Below are 9,449 nucleotides of genomic sequence, written 5' to 3'. Positions count from 1 at the left end.
GAAAGTATGTCTGAATAAACACAATAGGTCTAAATAAGTAAGCAATTGAAATTATTATATTTTGTTATATCATTAAAAGATTATACTTTTGTGGTTAATGTGCATTCTCAGCCATGAAATGGGACACTTTTGTTTTTTTTTTGGAACCACAGATGAATTATTCAATCACTAATAACGTAAATGGTTCTTTGTATGTCATCATAGCGATAACCTTTGTGTTTTGATTATTGAGATGCCAAGTTAGGTCTCGATTTGCAACTGCTCCAATAAATAATGCAAAAAATGCAACTACGTGCAGTAAAATGCTTGGGATTTTGTCGACAACGAAAGTTCGTGTTCTCTCTTTGTGGTTAATAATAAATAATGCAAGGTCTGATTCAAATGCCAAACATCTGAAAATACTACTATTATTATTATTACTATATGAATTTACTACTGTTTATTATTATTACTACTCTTTATAATCAAAAAGTATGTGGAAGAGTTTGACAATTGCAGAATAATGGTTGGGAATCTCACTTAAAACTTCACTAGCCAGTCAACAGTGCCGCGTACCCACAAACATAAGAAATAAAAAATAAAGATCATTAAATTTTTCTAGGCATAAAAAAAAAATTGAAAACCATTGTCAAATTAAAACTAGCCGTGTCAAATGGTATAGCAAATCCAATACCACGAATGTTTTACAAAAAAGCTCCAAATTATTATCTTAACTATACAAATAAATTCGCTTTTAAACATTTAAAGGCACTTCAAATCACATAAAAAGCACTCTCAACTGCAATAATGTGAAAACTTCACTAGCCGGTCAACAATGCTACGTACCTACGTTCATAAGAAATAAAAAAAATAAAATAAAGACCATTAAATTTTTCTAGGTATAACCCAAAAAAAAAAAGAAGAAAAAAAGACAGAAGTCTGCATAAGTCTGTAAAATGAAAACCGATGTCAAACTAAAACTGCCGTGTCAATTGGTGTAGCAAATCCAATACCGGTGAATGCACCAGAGGTAATAAATGTATTTACTCCGATCAGGCTTCCTGAACTATCTAGAAGTGGCCCTCCACTGTTACCAAGATTAATGGAAGCATCGATTTGTATAACACCTCGAATTAAACGGCCAGTACCTGCAGGGATTTCCCTTCCAAGTGCACTACAGTAAAGATAAAGAATGCATTAGGCAAATGACATTGTTTTTATAATGAAATATCAAATTTAGCAATATTACAAATGTCAAAAATACTTGAGGTAAGACAATATATATTTTCTATAAGTTACCTGATCACACCAGTTGTACAAGTAAATGGCAATCCAAGCTGCAAACATAAATATGAATTAAGGAAAGAGATTTCAACTAAAAAAAATTCAAAAAAAGGGGGAACAAAAACTTGTGATTACATGCCATGATCACGCTCATACTTACAGGGTGGCCAATTGCACATATTTTTTGACCAACATGCAAGTCAGCAGAGACACCGACATGTATAGGTCTTAATTCGTGATTTGGCGCATCAATATGCAACACCGCCAAATCTTTGTCTTGGTCATGGCCAACAACTTTTGCATAGAAAGTTGATTGGTCAGAAAAACTGACCCTGTAAATCAAACATTCCAGAATCTACAGTCAAACACAACTTAAGCACAACAATTTATGTTGGATGAAATAAACACCTAAGTAGTGCATGTCCAATGCTATATATGGACACAGTCGACAAAATATAAAAATATACACAATCACACCCTTGAATTTGTTCGTGTTTAGTTCATGGTTGATGGCTCAAAAACAAACTATGCAAAGTAATAGTCTTAGCCGACATCTTCTTTTGTCTTCATTCAAATAAATATGCTGGTTTCCAACCTAATAAATGAAGCATTAGCTAAGGTAAATTCCAACTATAAATATTTACATAAGACTATTTTAACTTTTAAAATCGTGACACAAAATTTATAGGCATTGATCTCATCAAATCTAAAGGAGGTGGATGAGTTGGCAACACTTAATGCTACTTCTTGACTTTGAATTTCTACCTTTAGATTTGATGAAATCAAAGACTATAAATTTGTGTCAAATCCAATGGCTCATAGTTTACAATAAAAAAAACAATGGTGAATCTAACGGCCCCAATTGAGATCTCGCACTTCAACTAAAGTGCACAATCGCTCCCCTAAAAATGCGGGATCCCAATTGGGGCTGTTTTGTGTGCGTGTATGTGTGTATAATAAAATAAAAATAATACAAAATGAAAGAAAGAAACAAACTTGACTTTAGAAGCGTCACAAATCACATGATGATTAGTGACAATGTGACCGTCTTGATCCCATAAAAAACCCGCCCCGGATGCTTGAAGGAACTGTCTCACTTTGATCCTCACTACAAATATCACCAACAAACAAATTCAACAACAGAAATTAAAATTAGTAAAACAATTGTAGTGTTCATTAGAAATATATATATATTTGCAGCATAACCACACCAAGCAGCCACCTAAACCCTCATCACATTGTTACTAATACATGAAATAATTAAATTATTTAAATGACTACTATGGTAACATATTAGTATAAGCAAAACAATCTCCTGGCATCAAGGTGATATCGCACCACCCTCATCCTTCATGTGTAAGATGGCCTCAAGTTAAAAGCAAAATTAAAGTAGGGATGGCAAAAATCCCCACGGGGACGGGTATCCTCGGGGATTTTCTCATTCGGGGAGGGTATGAGGATAATTTCATACCCAATTTCTTATTCGGGGAAGGGGATGGAGAAATTTTTTTACTCAATTTCTTATTCGGGGAGGGGACGGGGATGAGGTAGAATCCCCATCCCCTACCCATTTCCCCATTTTAATTTTTAATTTAATTTTTATTTTTTAAAATTACTAGTAAATAAATAATAAAATTTGAATTATAAAATTATAAGTATTGGTAAAAATAAAAAATATCAAAATATTTATATTATTAAACTTTTAGGCCTAATTAACTAATTAAAGTCCTAAATTTTTATTTATAACATTAAAAAGACCGGACAAATTCTATTAGCCCAAAACTTTTGTTTTAATTTTAATATTCATTAAATATTTTAAACTTAAATCTATTTTTTATTTATTTTTAGATGTTATAATTGCCCACAACAAATCACAATTTTAATATCTAATCTAATATAATATTTGCTCTTGATTTGCTTCCACTTAACTATTGTGTTGTAAAGGGAATAGTCCACATTTATAAAGTACCCACGCCACCATTGAAAAGTTAATTTTGAATCTAAATTTGATTTTATTTGTAATAATTTTGTATTAGGCTATTAATCTGTTCATGATAGTTTGTATCCCTTGCATACTGCGTTACTTACTAATTTAATGTATGTGACTTTTGTAATAGATATTAATGTAAGATATATTTCGAACTTTACTTTTATTTGAATTTTTTATTTTAATATGATTAATTCAAAATCGAAAATAAAAAAAATGTATTAGTTATTCGGGGATTGGGGACCCTCGGGGATCCCCTGTTATTATTCGGGGAGAGGATAGGGATTCTCTTAAATAATTTTGACAGGAATGGGGAGGGGACGGGGACATACGCAAAATATCGGGAATGGGTATGGGGAGATTGGTCCCCTCCCCTCCCCTCCCCATTGCCATCCCTAAATTAAAGACAACAATCTACTAACTTAACTCTCAATTTGCGTCACATTATTCATTTTAAATGTGTAGAGCACCTACAAGATATTAAACCACACTGAATGTCCCTTCCAACTTTGCTCAGCAGCAAATAAACAAAGCATTTAACAAACATCTACTTAATCAACAGCCTCCAAAGACTTAATATTTCAAATCATTCAAGTAAATTATCAATTAGACCCCAGACGACAAACTATATAAAGTATGTTTGGGATGTCAGAAAATAACGCAACAGAAAAGGCAAAAGAAACAGATATGCAGCTCATTTTTTTGCAGGCAACAACAACTTAGATTTAAATTAATAATACCGGATACCAAGGTTGCCGATCAAAACAACTGAAGGTATGTTTTCTTTGAAAACACGGATCATTTCAAGTTCATCCATCTGATGCTTACACGGCTGAGTAACAACGGAATCAGTAGTGGAATCAACGCCAGAGAAGGGAAGAAAGAAAGGTTCTAGAGAGGAGGAGGAGGAGGATTGTTTCGTGGAGACGTTCAAAACATTTACAAGTTTCTGAAGCTGCTCGACAACTTGCTGCAGCTCCCTGTCAGTTCCGGAAACAACTATGGTGAAGAGGGCCCTGTCTTTGTCCAGACCAATCGCAGCAAGAGACTCAATGTTATATTTCCTCCTTGCAAAGACTCCGGCAATCTGGTTCATCATTCCAATTTCATTCCCAACAAGCACAGAAATTGTGTGCCGTTGCACTCTGAATTTGTAATAGTAGCAGTAGAGAACCAAGGAAATAATATTAAAATTAGTATATAAAAGAAAACTTGATAGTTATTAATTAGTAAAACAACTTACTAGCATGGAATCAGCAAGGCAGTTCCAATACTTATTCTTACATTAATAAATAAAAGTTCGCAATAAATTTGCATAATTTATACAAGGAAAGGCCAATTAACATAATTTCTCAGCACAACCTTTTGTCAATACAAACTTACAAATCAGAGGCAGAATATATTACGATGACCAATTAAGCAAAACAAGGATCACCAAGAATTAGCTTAATAACCCAAATGAAGAACTGCACATGTAGTGAAAAACACATAATGAACACACAAGCTTCATTAACTGAAAACAGTCAATTACATACATGATTTAGGCACTGCCCTTTAATAACATGAAAAAAGTATCAACACAACACAGAAAAACGGTCATCAAGTCAACAAAGAACAGTTTTAAGAATACACCTATGGTGTTTTTGAAAGTGCTTGTTAGAGAGCACTTCTCTGAACTGCAACTATCACTCAAATCTTTTAGCAGCACTTCAACTTGAAGTGTTACTCTTACAGGAAAATGTTTTACCAAAAAGCACCAAATTATTATCTCAAATAACCTTTTTCTATATTTCAACTAATATAAAGAACAAATATATTTGCTTTTGAACATTTAAAGGCACTTCAAATCACATAAAAAGCACTCTTATTAACTGCAATAACAGGTTATATAGACAAAGCCAGCACACATGTACAAAAAAACTAACTTGACCCAATTGAAGAATCACACATGCGATCATCTATATCCACAGCCAAAACATAACCTTTATATACTACAATTAAATTGTCCAACATCTAATCATATCCGTGCAACCAATATACAAACTCTACCCAAAAAATCACCTCGACCCAGTTGAACATTCACAATTATAAGTGCCAGGCTGAAAAACTTGTTTCAATGTGTTATTTTAAAAAAAATAAATGTTCTTTTAATTACTTTTCTTTCCTATTAATATTACTAGGTGTGTGCTTTCATAGAACACAACTCTTCTGGACCCAAATAAGAATCTGATACAACCTCTAAATACCTACATGATACCATTCACAAGAACCTCTTCAGATGAAAATTTAGAGGAAAAGGTAAAGAGAGAGAAATTGCGAATATATGCAACAAAAAAGAACTAGTCTGATTATTCACCTTTCACCTTTTTCTGCAATCCCACAGGCCATGGCATCACTGTGTCTGGCTATAAATTTAGAAGCTGAGTGCATCACAATGCCTGAAAAAGAGACAAGCCAATTATAATTAACCTATGATCTCGAGAAGAATAGCTCTTGGTCAAGACTCAAGTCATATCAACAAATCTGATACCTGCTCCAAATTCCAGAGGTTGTGATAATAAAGGAGACATAATGCTATTATCCATGTTAGAAACAATAAAACAGTGAGATAACAAATTATATGTTAGCTAATTTAAACAATCGGAAACACTAAATGAAGAATAGAAGAGGCAGAAACTGAATTGAAATAAAAAAAAAATAGAAACCCGAGGCCTGCACAAACACAGTCTCCTTAAAACAGATTTACCACCTTTACGGAGTGCTTAAGGTTTGCTAGGTATTTGTTTCCCAGGATGCAACGGGTACGATTTTCCAGTCAAGCACAGGCTGGAAATTCCGACGAACCACAACCAGCGAACTCGATCAAAGAAAAACGAAGAAGGATGAATTGATTTCACAATTGAATTCAAACAAAACGTGAATAACAGCTAAAAATAATTGTAAAAGCTGTTACCAATGCTTTGAATTCACATGAACTGTTACAATAAAAAATTCAAAAGGAATTAAAAACGTGCCTAGCTTGCATGGATGATTTTGGGCTGACATTCGTGTACGCAGGACGCGCGGGCGCACACGAGTTCAACCAAATCGAGCTTGGATTCGCACCCCCCCCTGCGCATGCGCGTGTGGAGAGAGCCTCTATCCTTATAATTCTTACCCATGCATGGTTAAGTGTTTATATTTAAACACTAATTCCTAGGCTTCTTTTTCCCATGTGGGATGAGCCTCATTTCCTTTCAAATTTCTAACTTTAAGGATGAACTTTGAGAGACAATTTCTCATTCACCCAAGCACCATTTTGAGAAAATAAAATCATATTATTGAAGTATGAACGGAATAAAATCCGAATCTCACAATATTTTCCACTTTCGTTAAGTGGGACCCACTCAAAATGTGCTCTCAAAATAGCATATTATGCTATTTTTTCAACAATCCCCCACATGAATGAAAATTGGCAGTAAAAGCAAGAAAACCGCTAAATTTTGACATCAAAATCATTTTTGACTCTTAATGATCGAGTTTATTGGATTGATACCTAGCACAGGACAGGTAGGTGTTATCCTTTGAACCTTCCATTGTAATAGTATAATTACTTTACTAGCTGATCAGTAGACGCGATGTCTTTGAACTGTTCTGCCATTAGTGTAAACGATCATATACTACACATAGGTATTTCTCCTAACACTGTTGAGTTCTCATGATTATGTTCGTTTTGGCCTTGAACATCTGCCTGGTTCTGCAAGAGTTTCTAAGAGCTGAACCCTTTATAGCTCTCTTTGAAGCGGCCCCACTTCTCTCTCACATAGGTGATATCTTAATTTAAAAGTAACCTGCATTACTCCGCTCGAATTTTCGACGCATAAGAATCATTAAGAGCCTAGCTCAACCTTATTCCCACGGGCATCACTGTTTCATCATAGGAATGGTTAATGAGGTAATCCTCTCAAGAGAATGACCCCCACAGTGATCCATCTTTAGTCTTTAACAAATAGGTTGTCCAATTGAACTTAGATCTTGGGATTTCCAGTCTACTAGGTTTGGTTTTCCTTCGTTATTGACTAATCAATCTATAGGTTTTAATCCCATCCCCCTCGATGATTTTTCTACTAGCTCTCTATTTAACCCTTTGGTTAGTGGATCCGCTATGTTATCCTTTGACCTTATATAGTCAATTGAAATAACTCCAGTAGAAATAAGTTGTCTAATGGTATTATGTCTACGACGTATGTGTCTAGACTTACCATTATACATATTGCTTTGTGCCCTACCGATAGCTGATTGACTATCGCAATGTATACAAATCGTAGGCACAGGCTTTGGCCATTTTGGAATACCTTCTAAAAAATTGCGTAGCCATTCTGCTTCTTCACCACATTTATCTAATGCAATGAATTCAGATTCCATTGTAGATCTAGCAATTACTGTCTGTTTAGAAGATCTCCATGATACAGCTGCACCTGCTAGTGTAAACACATAGCCGCTAGTAGATTTTGAATCTTTTACATCTGATATCCAGTTAGCATCACTAAATCCTTCTAATACTTCTGGATACCTAGTATAGTGCAGTCCATAATTACGAGTATATCGAAGATACCTAAGTACTCTTACGATAGCTTTCCAGTGATCAGTTCCTGGATTACTTGTATATCTACTAAGTTTGCTTACTGTATAGGCTAAGTCTGGTCTGGTACAATTTGTTAAATACATCAGACTACCTATTATTCTAGCATATTCAACTTGAGAAATACCATCTCCTCTGTTTTTCGATAGATGAATACTAATATCTAATGGAGTTTTAGACATAGTATTATCCTCTTTATTAAATTTCCCAAGAATTTTATCTACATAATGAGTTTGACTTAAAATAAGTCCATTAGAAGCCCTTGAGATTTTAATTCCCAAAATGACATCTGCAAGATCCATGTCTTTCATGTCAAACTTATACTTCAACATATTCTTGGTAGATTTAATCATGTCATCATTACTCCCAACAATGAGCATGTCATCAACATATAAACATAAAATGACATAGCCATTTTCTGTTTCTTTGACATAAACACATTTGTCACATTCGTTGATCTTAAAGCCACTTGTGATCATCGTATGATCAAATTTTTCATGCCACTGTTTCGGTGCTTGTTTCAAGCCATATAATGACTTAACCAATTTACAAACTTTCTTTTCTTGTCCTGGAGCTATAAAACCTTCAGGTTGCTCCATGTAGATTTCTTCCTCTAAATCTCCATTTAGAAAAGCCGTCTTTACATCCATTTGATGTATTTCGAGATTGCGCAAAGCTGCAATTGCTATTATCATCCGTATGGAATTTATTCTCGTAACAGGAGAATAAGTATCAAAATAATCAAGGCCTTCTCGTTGCCTATAACCTTTAATTACAAGCCTTGCCTTGTACTTATCGATTGATCCATCGGCTTTCATTTTCCTTTTGAAAATCCACTTATACCCCAAAGGTTTACATCCTGGAGGAAGATCTACTAGCTCCAAAGTATGATTTTGTAAAATGGACTCAACTTCACTGTTAATGGCTTCTTTCCATAAAGTGCCTTCAGCTGAAATTACAGCCTCTTTGAAGCTTTGAGGTTCATTTTCTAGCAAATATGTTAGAAAGTCTGGACCAAAAGACTTTTCTATTCTAGCTCTTTGCTACGTCTAACCTCAATTTCTTGTTCTTCTTCTTCTTCTGGTGCTTGATCATTTTCTTCATTTTCAAGTGTTGTTTCATGAAATTGTTCCAATTCTCTCGATTCCACTCTAGAATTGCAAGGAAACACATGTTCGAAAAATGATGCATTTCTTGATTCTATTATTGTGTTTTTGTGGACATCTGGAATTTTAGACTCATGCACCAAAATCGATATGCACTACTATTTTGTGCATAACCAATGAAAACGCAGTCAACAGTTTTTGGTCCTATTTTCACTTTTTTATTTAAAGGAACCACTACTTTAGCAAGACACCCCCACACTCGTAAGAATTTATATGAAGGTGATCTACCTTTCCATAGCTCATACGGGGTTTTATCTTCTTGCTTTCGGGGTATCTTATTTAATAAATAATTAGCTGACAAAACAGCTTCTCCCCACATATTCTGGGGTAACCCAGAACTTATCAACATTGCATTCATCATTTCCTTTAAAGTTCGATTCTTTCGTTCTGCAATCCCGTTAGATTGAGGTGA

At 34.4% G+C, this 9,449-nt stretch overlaps 1 pseudogene; it reads right to left on the bottom strand.

Moving 5' to 3' along the window:
- Window positions 1–774: 774 nt before the first annotated feature.
- LOC112099581 lies at window positions 775–4,346 on the bottom strand (annotated as a pseudogene).
- Between the last annotated feature and the right edge of the window lie 5,103 nt (window positions 4,347–9,449).

Source organism: Citrus clementina, unplaced genomic scaffold (assembly GCF_000493195.1).
Source record: "Citrus clementina cultivar Clemenules unplaced genomic scaffold, Citrus_clementina_v1.0 scaffold_3, whole genome shotgun sequence".
NCBI classification, from domain to species: Eukaryota; Viridiplantae; Streptophyta; class Magnoliopsida; order Sapindales; family Rutaceae; genus Citrus; species Citrus x clementina.
Note: the sequence above shows the minus strand (reverse complement) of the source record. Positions and strands in the feature narration are given on the sequence as shown.